Genomic DNA, 17,659 nt, shown 5'->3' with positions numbered 1-17,659 from the left:
TTTCTACAGATGATACAATTAATTTCTAGACATAATATGATTGCTGTATAGAAAAGTCTTACCTACAGGAACTATATAGCCATCTTGATCTGTTTCACTGCAAATAAGTGGTTAACATTAATTGGTTATAAAGATTACTCTACCCCATTGATTGATTCCTCTACGAAAGAATTGGGTTTGAGAAAAAAAAAGAAAAAAAGAAGAATACATATCCACCCGGTTGACTATGATCTTTGAGATCAATTTTACACTTCCAGTTATATAATGATTACTTGCATGTGCTCCATTTGTTTTAGGTGTAATACCACCAAATCATGGCTATGTCACATCCGGTTGTATACGAAAGTAGGTCGAAAAAATATTCCCTTGAATTTGACCGTTGTAGGTAATTAATCCTACATTTTATTGCAGTAAAACTATTTCGGTGTCATAAACATATGTCTTGGGTATTTCAAAACACCATTATTTTTTATTTGTGATTTCTATAGAAAATTTTGTAATCTTGAGGTTACATGGTGACTAAACCTTGTGCACAGATAGAATAAGGGGAGAAATGTGATTGGTTAACTTCCAATGATGGTTATTTTCTTATATGCAATGAAATGTTATGTGAAAATTTTTCTATAGAACTGGACAGGATAAAACTTTACTCATGCCAAGTATTTGTTTATTTGAAACAAAGATAAATTCTGCACATTTTTTTGAAAAGTGCAAATTTAACAAAGACTAATAGGGGAAAATCAATAGTGGTATTACACCTTTAGACGAAATGTAAAAACTATATTAAAACCATAGTTTCAGCGATCAAATTGAGGTCTTTTCATCCAAAAGGCACGAATAGGAAATTTTAACCTCATGTTTAAAATGCCGTATCCCGTGTCAGAAGATTTCTTACGTGTTGTTTGATTCAAAAGTATATGCTTTCAGTTTTATATGTTTACTCGAAATTGAATCCAACATTATGGGTTTTAGTAACTTTGAAAAAACATGCAAATCGTGCAAACAATAACAATTTAAAGTTTTACTGTTTACTTTGTTCAAGGTTGCAAATTGATTATAAAGCCCCTTTGTCTTTGTCCAATTAGTAACCTAAATTTTTCTGTGAACTTAAAAAAAAAAAGGACCTTAAATACAAAAAAAAAATAACCTAGGTTTCTACTATGTATGGTTTATAATGTTGATTACCATATAGAGACGAGAGAAAAAAACTTCCATTAAATGTCAACGTAGCTATTTCAACTAGAATGTATGTGTTAGGACATGTCACAACTAACAATAAATAAAATTCTTCAATTTCTCAATATCTTATACGTATTTTGAGAAATTGAAAACAAAATGTATTGAACTCATATCATTAGACTCTAGGTCTCTATTCCATATGGTTTGACAGTAAAAACTGTCATTATTATACAGGCTCCCGATAACTTTGGTCAAATTTGCTTTGATGTAACGAGCTATTTAGAAAAACGGGAATGGTAGGTTTATCTAACGTTTGCGAAGTAGTATGAATATAGCCTTTAGTAAAGGTAAAAATAGCGAAATGGTTATAAAGTTTATCTAATTATCAAAACGGAGAAATCACTTAATATGTAAAACAGCAGAGCACATTGACCCTACTTGATTTGACGTGTCTTAAAACTTAAAAATTTGACGAAAGCATCACGTTTCTGAGGAGTTCGGGTAATACATATAGTTCACAATTTGAAATATGAGCTTGACTTTGGACAAAATGTTTTGATTATTGACGAATTAAGTTCCTCATATCAAAAGACTCAGTCTGTATGACTTGTGGTTATTGATCAATAATAAATAAATTGAAAGAAACCATAATTAAATTGCGATTTGAGTCAGACGCGCGTTTCGTCTTCAAAGGACTCGATAGTAACGCTCGAATCACAAATCTTAAAAGTTTAGCCTTATGCAGCTAAGGTAATCTAGTCCTCAGGTAGAAAAGCCTTAGTATTTCAAAAATTCAGAGTTTAGTAAACCGTGAGTTTATAATTATGACCATATCAATTATAATTCATGTAAAACCCATTAGTGCTGACTACTGGACTGATGTAACCCTCGGGGAATAAAAACTCCACCAGCAGTTGCATCGACCAAGTGGTTGCAAATAAACTCATAAATACCGGGATTGAAATTGTGTACTTGCGCTAGACGCGCATTTCGTCTACAAAAGACTCGTCAAGGAATAAAAGATGTTAAATAGGCTAAATGAAGTCTTTATTTGAAGAGTCATGAGGATCCAAGTTCCTAAAAGATTAAGCAAATAAAGCCTAAGAAATTCATCCCGAGGTAGAAAATACTGACCTCTTCAAAATTTCAAAGTTTTGTAAACAGTAAATTTATAATCATGACCAGAACAATTACAATTAATGTCAGCACAGCAGTGGTGACTACGAGTCTGGTGATGCCCTCTGGAAATAAAAATTGCATCGGCAGTGGCATCGATCCAGAGATTGTGAATAAACTTATAGATACTAGAATTGAAATTTTGTATTTGCGTCAATTTATACTTATGACCATATCAATGAGTAAACCTTACATAACACTCATGTCAAACACAAAAAGGAAAATAAATTGTATGTAATGTACAAAAGAGTCAAAATACCAGATGGGCATTCAAAAACATAAGCTGAAATAAATTGACAGTTCCATGGCTAAAAAAGAAATAGAAAAAAACAGTTCACAAAACACAACATAGAAATCTATAAACTGAACAACATGAATATTACAAAATAATATGGGGTGATATCAGGTGTCCTGGAAGCGTAAACTGATCTTATTTAACATGTGGCACCACCCGTCGTGGTCTGTGCAATGCAATCGGAACACTTTAGGGGAAATTAAATCGGTAATGAAAGTTTTGAAGAGAAAATTTTAGCGATAACCTCGATAACCTACAATGTAGTTTCAAATAACTCCAATACGAAAAGGATATCAGTTAAAATGATAAATTTCAAATGCATTATACATGCAACTGTTCGATATCATGTGTTAAATATCGTAGTGTCATGTTCAAAATAAAAGCATATTTCTGAAACAGATTCGGCTGGGGAAACTATAATCATTAGATACAAAATAAAATGTTGTTAATACCTAAATGGATTATTTTACTACTTTACATGTTGTCAAACGTGCCCGAAAATTTATAAACGATCCTTTAAACAAACTTATTTATAAAAGGTTTTCAATACACTGTCATATGATTTTTGAATATTGTTTTCATTGGTATTCATATTGCTTTTGTTATCAAAAAATTTTATTGTTAAGGAGGTTCGCGGGTTCAAATTTTCGCGCCTTCTGCGCACAAAGTTGCGCATCATTGCCGTCACCAGGGAAGCTGTCGTAAATAACAAGCAAACTTCAAATGACACAATGAAATAATTGAATGACAAAATTTGAAGACTAATACCTATTTCTAAACATTGTTTTCAATATTTTGTTTTTTAAAACCGATTAGTATAGTTTACGGTCGCCTTATTTACTTCCGGCAAACAGAAGATGGCGAGATGAAGACTATGATTCCTACGAAGTAAGCTGCTTTTTGTCGATATCTAGAATAGTATCAGTGAATATTGAGTAACGATATTAATCTAGATATACATATAATCAGCTCTACTACATATCGTCGTGTTTTTTATCAGTAAAAGAAGATAATCTGGTAAGTAATCATACAATGATATTACCAAAACAAAAAAGTGTTTGTCATAAAATTAATAACAACAGTCGTAAAATAACACCATCGTCTGCTACAAACAATCATGAAAATTTGACGAAATAAACGGGGTAAATTTTCCAGAAGCCCAAATGTAAGCAAATCAGAACGTGTTCAAGAATTGGTGTTTACAAAAGACTGGAACAAGAAGAAGGAAATTCCATTACCAACTTTCCCTTTGAGTCCGATCATACATACTGTACATTTGGCAAAAGTGACTCTGACTACTTGTTTGATGAAGTTCTTCCAGCTGACTTGCTACCACTAGATCATTGTAGATATGTCTGTGAACTAGATCTGATTGCACAACAGTTAAAACACTGCACCAAATGTTCCATTAATTTACACTTGCACAATTCTTTGTGTGTTAGACCATATGGTGTTACAGGAATAGTTTATGTCAAGTGTCATATATGTGAATCTGTAAATCGCATTAGGCTAGGGAAAACGCATCACTCTACAGAACACAAGAGAGGTTTAGGCACCTTTGATGTTAACACCAAATTAGCAACAGGTAATGACTATCATATGAAACATAAAAAAGAATATCATTAGAACATGCCCCTTGTCTTAATACAATAGGTAAATGCATAATCAGCAATTTGTTCATGACATGTACATTGTAGATTGTTGTTTCAAGAACAGCCTTTTTTTCAGATGTACAATTTTTGACATGATTACAAATGTCCATTATTATAACAAAAAGCCACTAATCCTGAACTGATGTTGGGGAGGGGAAAAGTTCTTCACAAGGTACATCTACATGTATGAAACCTATGGAATTAACCATTTTGATGTTTTGATAAATTTGCCAAATTTCTTTAAAACATTAGTACATGTATCATGTCTGGTCAAGAAATCCAAACAATAAGATAAAACAGGTTACTTTCTGACTTGATGTAATAGTACTAATATTAGGTCTAAGGTTAGACTAAATGTCTGAATTCTGGTGCACTGTTTTACAATTTTGTAAAATTTTTATTTAAAATTTAAGTTGAAATTGTGTACATGTTTTAAAAAATTGCAGTGTGCAATTAACCTATAGAAGAATTTATCAGGTTAATAAAATTCATATTGGGTGAGGCAAAGCCCTAATTTTCTCACTGTGTAATGAATTAAACATGATTTTCTTATACATGTATAAATACTTATTATTTTAAAATTCAATTAATACATGAACATGTATTAGGACAATGTCCATATGTCAATCAAATATATTTAAACATTTGATATAAAACTGAAAAACTTAGGACTATTAGGACTTTAAAACAACTCAAGGATCTTTTTATTTTTTTTAATATAAGATTGCGAATGAGACAACTCTCCACGAGCGACCAAAATTACACAGAATTAAAAATTATAGGTAACCTTACAACAATTTTCCGTTTATCAATTTATAAATGGGCTTAGTTTTTCTGCCAGGAAACATTAAATTCACTCTAGATCTGTGTTGTAACTTTGTAAGATTATAATAAATTTCTGAAACTATCCTGGATTTGTACCAAATTTAAACAGAAGCTTATTTTTGATCATAAGACATTTGTAAGATGGTATCCTGAAGTAAGTTTTGTAAAAAAAAAAGCCATATAATCCTTATTTTACATTTATCATGTTTATATTTATATATAATATAAATAGACTTAGTTTTTTTTTCAGTTAACTTTAAATTTTAAACAGTGAATTACATCTAGGACAGGAAACACATTTTTTACTTGGCATAAAGGGTAATCCAAAAATTTGTGTATAATATATATATTCTTGCTCAAATCCTGAAACCAGAATTCACATTCTTACAAGTCACAAGAACTGCTACAATTTGAATTTTATGGTGTCAATTATATAATAACATGCATGTACATGTAAAATAAGTCTGGTATAGTGTATATAGTTTATCTACATGTATATAATGTACATTTATTGCCTACAATTTCTTCAGGATGTACATACATGTATATGTACTTTTGTACTTAAATATTTATATATCACAGAAGTGTTTAAATTTTGTCTCACAAATGTATTATTTACAACAGGTATGCTTCATGTTGGGATAGGTGAGACACAGGTTAATAATCTGTTTTCTACAATGAATGTCCATTACCCTCACCACAAAACATTAAAAAGTAGGGAAAATGAAGTCGGGATTGTTCTGGAGGCACAAGCAACCAATTCCGAACACACATCCCTATTGGATGAAGCTTTCCAGTCAATGACTATTGATGCAGGTTTGTCCTTTTTAAAGTTTACAATACATAAAATAGTCTAGAACCCATGAGACAATTAAGTCAGGGATACAACTCTATCTTACATGTACATGTGTTATTACAGATACTTTCAAGAGTTGTCTACTCTTTAATCCTTATTTTTTTTTTATCCGTAATACCAAATGTTTGTTACATGTACATATCTTTTCTATTTTATTATACACAAAGTCAGAAGCAATATAAATAAAACTATACATTTTAACAAAACTTATGATGTATATTGATATATTCTCCTTTTGATATCACAGTTCTTTGATTTTCAGTCCACATTAACATGATTAACAAATGTATACATGTACATTGTATTGTTTTTCTTTAATAAACTCAAAACTACTTGGGGTGTCTACTTTAAAGTTTAATATATGATAATGATAACACATCTGCTTTTGGTATATTATAGAAAATATGGGTCAAACTGCAAATAATGAAAATCCATTATAAATGAGTAGCCAATTTAAAACAATCCATTATTTTCCACTCTGAACAGGGTTGACAGTATCTTACAATAAATTACTTGGGTAAAGCGCTTGATTTAGTTTTATATATCTTATCAATCTAGACACTGATTCATGTAGATAGATTTTCAAGTATATTTGGTAATTTCTGAACACTCACTTTGATAGATCCTTATACTCAATACATTACTGACTTCTGTTTGTCCACTGTTATTTCATACATACATGTATGTTGAACAAAGGGTTGTCAGTTTGATATTTGGAAATGTGTTTTTTTTAGAGGAAAATGAGAACACAGGGACAGACACTGGATTAAAGCTTTCGACTGACACCTGCTGGCAAAAAAAGGGTCAGGTAGATCCTATGATAGTTTATCAGGTATGTGATATTCAGGTGTTCTGATTATCTTATAGTGTGTTGATATATATACATACATTATTTTAAACATGTTTTAATATTTTTGGAGGAGTAATGCAGAAATATTGTTCAAGTTTATGCAAAAAATTAGATCTATAAATGAATAGTTTAATTTGTAAGAACACTTTTAGTTGTTTGCATTTGAGTAAACCAGGCTATTTTGCATAACAGAGTATGGAACTGCGACTTCATTATGTTGATTGCGTGGAATAGTTAGAAAATGAATTATAAGGAATGTTTCTAATTTTTTTAACATTGTATACTTCATTAAAACTTTTTATAAACTATTGTGTAGTTTGAAAGTTTATAGGTATGATCTAAAAGTATATATTATAGGTTTTATAATAAATAAACAATTTTTATCATAGACTATGAGCAGTAAGACATTGTAAGATGTTTCAATTAAATATACTCTATGCCTATAAAATGAACTGTATCTCCTTTTTTGTGTGGCAAATTCAGATTTAAATATGGAGGAGCTCAACTCTTTCCCATGTCTTACATGTATATAGAAATATCCTATGATACACTTTCCCAAAACCCTTTACTTGCTTTTAAACCCTCCGCTAAAAAAGTGGGTAGTATAGAGTACTTTTTGGTATCTAAGGTCCTTTCTTCATTCTGATCCAGATGTGTATTTTCAATATCTGAACATACATCGTATTTAAAATTTTATAACGCTTAACAAAATGGAAATGGCCTTGTGTGCTTTATATTTTACATGTTAATGTTATTGTCTTTTGAGTTTGCCAGACATACATATAGATATTACTTATATTACCAAGTTGCAGTTTTTCTAGTTGTCAAATGTCACAATTAGTATCAGTTTTGATATATTGTAGAGTATCAGTTTTGGATATATTAGAGATACCAAATTTGTCAATAAAACATAGATTTCAACAGTCAAAGAAAATTTCAAAGAAAATTTCAAAGAAAATATTTCAAATACCCGTTATATTTTCATAATTTATTTAGGAATCAATCTGAGAAATGATTATGGAAAAGTTTCACATAACATTTTGTCTGCAATTTTCCACAAGTTTCTAAAGTTACCCAGTCTAGAATACAATAATATATATTCAATATTTAGCTGTATATAAAATGTTTGAGCTTGTGTCTAAAAATGGAGTTCAAGAAATAAACTGTGTCGTAACATTTGTTGTTCATTTAATACATTTGTTATAAGGAATGATGAGGGAAATAAAAAAAAAAAGAGAATGAGGGATTTCAGAACAGGTTAAAAAGCACTAGTGCACTATAAATGGTTAAAGGGGTATTATATGAATAAAATAATTTTGTTAATTTAATGACTGCTGCAAATCGAAACATGCGTTTCAACATTTATATTGCTAATTGTATTTATATGACCAGGAATGATTGTGGTCACATAATTGTAGTGGATGTCTGTTCTTGTCTGAAAACAATTATTTTTGAGACAATAACTTTAGTTTATATTATATCAATTAAATATACATATATATAAATAAGGAGATTCAGTATTTTTGCCAATGAGAAATGATATGATTGCCAATCAGACAACTGAAACCAAACGACAAAGAAGTTTACATCTATTGGTACTACCTTCAATAATGAGCAAAACAGTAAACCTTTACCATTTAGCGAGATATGAAAAAGATTAAATGGCAAATGAGAATCAATTTTCACTCTCAACGTTTGGTATTCTGTTTTCAAAACTATCTTAAATGTTCCCTACAACTAAGGTTGGCAATTAAAATATGAATGTTATGACCTTTGACCTTATGATTTGATTATATGACATTAAATCAAATGTTGACCTGAATTTCACTACAGGATCTTATACATTGATAAATCATACTGAGGATTTAAGTGCAAATACTTTGAGCTGAAAAACAGATGAAAAAAAGAAATTACATATGAAAAAAAAATGGTTGCCATGGTATCATACTTTCAGTGATTTATCTCTCCTAAAATGTGACCCACCCAATGTGTTTCCTTTTTCTGAACTTCACTTGCAATCCTCTTTGAATAGTTTAATATAATATTTTCATGGAAATCTGTAATTTAATTCTCTAAAGTTTACTAAGAAGAAAGTAATGCAGATGATGTTTTCCCTTTTTGACTTTTCCCGCCAAAAATTGGATAAAGAATGTAAAATAATTTTCTAAAACCCACGGTGACCTATATTTTAATTTACCTTAACATGTAAAACTATACTAGTGCTTGTTGGAAAACAAAATTTAATGACATCTTATATAAATTGAATCCGTTATTAAAATCTAAGTATGTCAACACACAATTTTCCCCTATTATTCCTTTGTAAAATAGCAAAATCATACTTTTTTTTCGATGACCTATGGAGCTCTTAAATGGACGGTGACCCCCTAATTTTATTTTATTATTTTGATCTACTTACTTAAAGGAACAAAATATCAAGTTATCAGGAATTTCTTATATAAAGTGTTTATAGCCTCGAGCCTCCTTAAATACATAAAAAAAATCACTTTCATGGATCTACAATCCGTGGACTCCTGTATATTGGATTTGCGAAAGGTCATGCCTTTCTGTGACGTCTCTTTACTACTTCTATTGGATTTTGGAAGTGTACTGATTGATTATTTAGTCTAAGATGTATGATTTTTTATTTGTTGTTATTGGTTTTAAACTAGCTGTCAGTAACTGCGAGTACTCTCATATATATACTTAAAGTCAATTTGTTGTTGGGATGAACAAGTACCCGGCCATGTTCACTCTTTTTTATTAAATGTGATTATATTTGTATCATTAATATCAATTAAATGAATTAAAATTTTTGTTATATTTATATATAGAAATGTATATTATAGACCTAAAGTTCAATTACTTATTGTGCATGTTAACATACAAACCTTGGAGATTTGGTATTTTGACAGCCTTTATTTTTTCTACCTACAATAAAGTATTTGTTGATATCTTGTCGACAAACATATGTTTAATTATCAATACTATGAAGAAACTATGGTAAATTTGTCTTCTTCATTAATGAGTAATGAGTTGAGATCTAAAATTAAGTTTTATGTCGCCATTTTTAGAAGGGTTTTTTTTTTTTTTTACTACAAAACATTAAAAACTCTATAGTAAAAAAGATAAGTGATAGTAGGAAAGCGATCCAATGCAAACGTGTAATGAAGGGGACATGACCTTTTCCGGACGTCGGGATCAGGTGTTTTTAAGCTCGGGATTTCGGGATTGATCCTTTCGGGATGTCGGCAATGAAATGTCCTTAAATTTGGGACCTCGAGATTTCATGTTTTTAAGCCTGAGTTTTGGGATCAGGACCCTTCCGACCCCCCTCTGTAATGTTTCTGGTATATCGTTTACTACAATTGAGAATAGAAATAGGGAACATGTCAAAGAGACAACACCTCAACCAAAAAGCAGTCAACAGCCGAACGCCACCAAAGTATATTTAACACAGCGCGAAAAGCCAGCATACGGAGATCATCCTCAGCTGGCCACTAAATAAAATTGTGTACTAGTTCATTGAAAATGAACGTCACACTAGTATTAGAATGCCTCAATCAAAATGTAGAGAAATGAAAAGTGAATAGCAAAGGGCAGAAAAGGTCATTAAAGGAAATGTCTGTCTTGTCTATAACAAATATACAACATCATGTTAAATAACCTACTAAACATTTTGAATCTATTGAAATGTGGAAATTAACTGTCTCAATCTAAACAAAGTAAACAAAGTAAAATACGAAAAATATATAGGACAAACCTGAACCAACGATTACTAACGAATTCATTTTGACAACTCTAAGAATGATAAAATATAATAAAATCTTACAATAACAAACCAGAAAGATCATCAGTAGGATACACACAACAGAGCCAACAGCGATAATTGCTACAGTAAACTCGGTCATCTGGTTGCTCTCTGTTGTAGATGCTAAAAAATGTATAATATTACATTTAAGTTAAACAATTGAAAACATGCACAGCATTAAACTATGAGCAGTCAGTCAGTGCAATTCATTTCATAACGAATGCTTAGAGTTATTGACAAAACATGTAAATATTTAATCGACTGGAGTCAACAAACAATTGAAAATGAATTAAAGTTTACTTATTAGAAATTATTGGCGTAGCGTAAACAAGGCCGAAAAAGTGTCTGAGTAAATATATATCTATTTCATATATGATAACACCGTATTAGATATATAATGCTATTTATAAACCTACAACATACATCGAGTTTTTTTTCCAGATCGACAAGTCATTCTGTTGAAGAATCAATCCGGACGATACCATATTTCAATAATATTAACTTCAAGGCTTGAAATAATGACCTGTATAAGGTAATTATTTTCTTGATAAAAAGGCACACTTTAATTCACGTAAACATTTAATTTGTTTGATAGCTATCGTGTGTTGTTACCAATTAATGGTTTACTTTATTCCCGTATTCCACAGGTTTAAGGCGGAAACATTCGTTTCCTCGGTTTATTGAACTGAAATACCTAAAATAACCGATAACGCACAATTTAACTTTCGAAAAATAATGATATGAAGATTTGTATTTCATAGCTACATTTGTACAATAAAGGCAAACCATATGAGATATATATGCTTAAAAATGCAAAACATTTTTTAAAACAAGTCAGATGAAACACGTGCGTGTGAAGGGTTTTGACATATTTTATCTATTCAAATTATATATGAACAATAGCTTGACCTTGCTCGTGTTACATGAACAGGTATCAATATATCGTGTTCGATTTGTTTTTTTATTATGTCTGTTAAGTTCACGCATCATTGTAAATATAACGTAATTTGATGAGACAGTCAACAAACGGAGAGGTTTAGTGATATAAAACCAGGTTTAATCAACCATTTTCTACCTTTGAAAATGCCTGTACCAAGTCAGGAATATGACAGTTCTTATCCATTCGTTTTTTATGTGTTTTGTCATTTGATTTTGCCATGTGATTGAGACTTTCCGATTATATTTTCCTCTGAGTTCAATATTTTTGTTATTTTACCTTTTCGCTTAATGCCAGTTTTTGTTTACATCGTTATATACCAGTTACTCTATATAATGATAAAAAGGGGAAGGGGATATAATATTCAATCTTTCTTCTGAGTGTAAAGAATTGTTGAAAAAACAATCTTTTTCTCCGCGATAAAAATGTAAAGATCATAACCAAAAAAAAACGGAGATTATAAAATAAGTGACTTATTTTTCATACATCGTAACAATCCATGTGTTCCTCGCTTCATGCAGTCATAGCAATATTTTTATTGAAACGGGACAATGATTTTTACAGTTCATTTATCTAGATTATTTCGTGGGTTTTATTACAAATTATAAATGAGTCGTAGGGCGTATTAATATATTAAACTAGGATGAAAATACTGTAAACTTTGCAGAAATAATTTTTGTTGACGGATAATAAGTCAGATAATACATATGTAAAGGGTTTTCTTGTCACATAGCACATCATGGGCTGTAAGGATTGACGTTTGACACCCCTAGGTTTTATTTGCAGAAAAATCTTTGATAGTTCATTATCTATAACACAACAGAAGCGGTTTGAGTCGACTAAGGACCTTTTTACTAAAATAAAGTCATTAGCTATACAGTTTGATCATTGCCCATATATTAACTCGACACGGACTACTACCTATGATATTCACTCCAAGCTCGATAAGCAGGTTCATATTCATCATATCGCTTTAACAATCCAATATATTCTATAATTAAAGGTTAAGGCTTACATTGATTGTATGTACCATATGTAGTATTACACTGTATAGTCGTAGTTGAAGATCCATGCGAATTAGAAGCAATAATTTGAAAAAAATACACTGTTTTCTCTCTAAGTCCTTTCGTTTCATATTCAAGAGATTTTCCTTCGCCAGGATCATCTAGGTATTTTGATTTGTTCGTTTGGGCACCATTATCGTCAGCCCAATAGTGAACTTGGAATTTTTGTCTGTCTCCTCCATCAAATGGGACTGTCCAGACAATTTTTGCAGTTGTGCTTCCACATAATAAATTCAACACAGAAGGCATGTCGGGCTTTCCTATGACACAAAAAAAGACCCCTTACAATAAGAAGCATTGTAATTAATCAATTACAGCTCAGGTATTTTTCTCCTAGGTAAGTATAATCTTTAAATAGAACTAGCTTAAATACGTTTTAATTTCGATTTCTTAAACTTTTATATTCACTAAACAAATCAACTGTCCACAAACTGTGCAGTATTTTTGGTGTTATAACACTTGCATAGTGTATAAATTGTTTACCTTTAACTATATGCTAATGTAAAAAGTAATTTGTACCTTGTTGATTAAATTATTTACCTGTAATATTTTATATTTTTTTAACACTGATGTATCCCCAGCCCACACACCAGCTTCAGATCTGGTTCCGGAACTTTTATGCATATGCAAATACATACTTACCTTGTTCAACGACATTTATATAAATGATGTGGCTTCCGGCATTGTTGATTACGTTGAGAGCGTATCGTCCAAGATAAGTTTTTTGTACCTTTGGAACATATATAGTTGTGGTAACAGAACTTCCAAGAACATACGTTGAGAAATTAAGTTTCGTATCAAGAAGGTACCAATTCAATAACGGCGATGGAAACGCAACGAGACGAACAGTTAGTTCCAAACTATCATTGAAGGCAACAGCTATTTTACTGGGAAGGCTTGGATAACGATAATCTGTACGCGGACCACCTTAAGTGATAAATATTTTCTGCATTAATTGAAAAACAAAGTTAAAAATACAAAAGCAATGAATACATGTTAAGTGATAAGTGACAATGAAAACATATGTGAGTATATTCAATTGCACTCCTTTGTGTTTTGAAATATAAACAACGAATATAAGTGTATAAAACAGGTTCATGATACTACAGGGAAAACAAACTCATAGGTAAAATAGATACCCACAAAATGATGCAAAAATTATGAAAAAAGATAAAAAGACAAACAATAAATAATAAAACAATGCATTGAAAATTTTTGCACTACGAAAATGTGGTTTCAACCCTATTATAAACCGAGGGATATCTTTTTGACGCTTGAAGGGTCAGCAAATAATATCCACATTTGACACCTGTCGTTTTGCTCATGGTAAGTAAAATTTCGTGATGTCTTATCGAGATATATACTAGCCACAACAATTTAAATCTTCGATTATATAGCCTTATGATTATCAAAAATGCATGCTCTGATAGAGGAGTTCGACATAGTAAACAAATTTTGAGGTTTTCAGCAAGAGAACCTCATGTACATACCATAACATGAAGTTTTTGAATGGTGCATCCTGATATTCATTCTTCCTATGAAATTCCTAAATAACGACTGCCTTATTTATTTGATTCCCATGGAATTTAAGAAATTCAGTTGATTTTTTTACAAAATATTTTTAATAAGGAAATTGCATACACTATTTTGCTTTGATCAGAGAATGACTTATCTTTCTGAAGACCAAATATTTATTTCCATACTTTTTCAAAGTTGGATCAATTCTGTCTTCCAATTTTTAATGAATACACCTTTTCTACATTAGCTAGAGATAAAGGAGGAGGGTTGAAATCTCATAAACATATTTAAACCCGCCACATTTTTACGCCTGTCCAAAGTCAGGAGCCTCTGGTCTTTATTAGTCTCGTATTATTTTTAATTTTAGTTTCTTGTGTATAATTTGGAGTTTAGTATGGCGTTTATAATCACTGAACTAGTATATATATTTGTTTAGGGGCCAGCTGAAGAACGTCTCCGGGTGCGGGAATTTCTCGCAGCATTAAAGACCTACTAGTGACCTTCTGCTGTTGTCTGTTCTATGGTCGGGTTGTTGTCTCTTTGACATATTCTCCATTTCCATTCTTAATTTTATCTTATATAAAGTGTACAAAATTGCAGAAGAAAGGGATATGCATTGTATGTACTAGAGTACACTAAACATGGATGTTGAATATTTAAATATGTTACAGACCGTCCAGGAAAAGTAGGTTTCGCAGAAGTTCTCAAGCGCGGTTTTAAAAGTTCTCATTTAACAGACCCATCAGTAAAACGATCCTTGGATTGATACTTTTAAATTTTTATTTTCTATCAAGTGATAGATGAAAACCTAAAGGAACATATATAACAGACATATGATTGTTTATTATTTCCAGTCAGTGAGTTTAAGCAGGGTTTCCGCTGAGACATGTATTATTGTTGCAATAAAAAATACTGATAAGCGAAAAAATACAATGCTTGTCTTTGTCCAGCATTCGGTAACAATGGACAAATTTAAAAGGTGTAAATTTGATTGTTTAAAACATCTGCCATAAGTAAGTAATAAATTTCACTTGAAGGATTGTTTTTCAACTTTAATAACATTTGAAAGAGGTACTTCACAATAGTTTTAACGGCGCAACTGTTTGAAGCATGATTTTACGTCCTTTAAACGTTTTCAGGGGGAAATACAAGCAAAGTACAGGAGTTAACAATAGGTTTAGAATTAAAGTTGTAAGTTAAGATTCTTTAACTCACGTTTTTTGTTCCAAGAAGTGTAGTTGAATAGCATGTAAAGACTAACTAGGTTTTTTTAACAATCGAATGTCTTAAGTAAGTTTGTATTTATAAATGAACTAGTTATGGTTGGAGTATTTTACATAGATGTATTGCATCGATTTATGTTTGGAAGGATCTTTTCTACGTTATATTTTTCAAACGAAATGAGATTTGCATAACTGCATTCTAGAAAACATTAGGTTTTTTTATGTCTACGGAGAGGTGTGCAAGGTAAGGAATGTAAGTTTTGTGGTATATATGTATTCGATTGATGAATTCATGGTAACATTACACCCAGTGACAAATATATCATGAAAGTCCAGAACGAGAGCAAATTAACAATACATAGAAATGTTGATTCTGTTATAAGGCAGTCTGGGATGAAGGTCGGATAGATTTGGACAAATAAAGAAGATTTGATGAGAACAGAAATGTTGCCTTGCAACAGGCCACCTACGAGCTATCGCTCCCTCATAGATTCGCTGCAAGGAGTCTTAACATGGACACATAATATTATTTTATCATATCTATCGGATAAATTATGTGACTTCACTCATTCAAAACAAACTCAACATGAAATACAAAGCATCCCTCACAATATAGTTAATAACAATACTTTCTCATAAATATGAGATAGAACTTCGAAAAAAACATGAATTATTAAAATCCAGGTATACAAGAATAAACAAAAACAACTTTACATTTTCGTCTTACACATGTTGTACTCAATTATGAATTCGAAATACTTACAAATCACGTTTAGATTTGTCTGTGCCGTTGAACTGTATAGCTTGCCTTTGATATTGGTCACTGCCTTACATTGGTATATACCAGTATCCAAGCAATTTGCTGAGGCAATATTTAAATACGATTTGGACACATTACTATTCTCAATCAGCAAGGTATTATTATATATGTATCTCCATGAAATATTAGATAACGGGTAACTGTCAACTTGACAAAGAAGACTTGTATTTTGTCCTTCCGGTAAGTGTGTCTTTCCCTGCACTTCTATTTTGGTAATATTCGGTTGATCTGAAAACATGCAGTATATCTCCATCAGAAAATACCACCAACAATTAATAAATTTCAGTCATTCAAAGAACTTGTATGGATTCATCATCAGGAAGTCTCAGAGAAGAACATGTAAAAGCCCAGTGTGTATAACATCTAAAAATTCAAATCCGAATTTAACCTGTTACATACTTAAATATTGTCGTCCTATTTCTAAGAAATAAGTGAAAACATTACTTTGAAATTTTGTTATTAAATTTTGAAGGACACATAGATCAATTTGGATTGGTGGAATACAAGTGAATCCTTATTGTCAACACAGAATTAACCAAACGGTTTTGAATATCAACAATATTTTCTTCGTTGGTCTTCATGAAATTTTTTATAGATTTTATTTGAGAAAAACACATTATTTACATGAATAAATTTCGTTGATAAGTTATCATCATGGTGGAAGCATATAAAGCAAAGTTAGGGGGAAAATTGTAAAAATAATATAAATCAAAAGAAACTACTTTTCATAGACAATTAATAAAATTTTACTTTAAGATATAATTACTTTGCGGTTGAAAAAAAACCCGAAGAAACGACATCACTCAAACACAAGTCAAACTTCACGAAAATTTTCTACATACAATAAATTTGTGACGGGTACTTTTAATTCGATTATTTCCCGTTAAAAATTGAACGCAACTCAAATATTAAAAATTTTCCAGAATGATTATGTTTACTTCATATGTCCAATTTTTTAAATGTACAATAAAACCTTTTAAATTAATTCTTCTTCCTAAATCTGATTTTATTTGGTAAAAAACACGTTTATGATATTATATTCTACAATCTAATGAGCTTTGAAATGGATTACAAAGTATCTTATGTTGCTTGTCATCACTATAAAATGAAATGCAAAATTAAAATTTCGGAATCCCAAATTGATTGCTGACCAATTTGAATGTAGTTCTAGACGAACTTTAGCTTTTAGTTTCAACGAACAGTGAAATAGGAATGCACGCATACAAAATGCTTTTTTGATTGATATATTCATTTCATTCATCAGACATATAATAGTTACATAGAGCTAGAATGTACATGAAAATGATTTCCGAAAAACAAATTATCAATTTTTGTTATATAAAATTAAGATTAAACATGTTAAACGGACTTATGCTTTATAGACAGACAATTGGTTTTGCTCCAGATCAAAGGAATCAAACGCGCCCATTAAACATTTGTGAAAAATATCTTTTTA

Source organism: Mytilus trossulus, chromosome 10 (genome assembly GCF_036588685.1).
Source record: "Mytilus trossulus isolate FHL-02 chromosome 10, PNRI_Mtr1.1.1.hap1, whole genome shotgun sequence".
NCBI classification, from domain to species: domain Eukaryota; kingdom Metazoa; phylum Mollusca; class Bivalvia; order Mytilida; family Mytilidae; genus Mytilus; species Mytilus trossulus.
Note: the sequence above shows the minus strand (reverse complement) of the source record.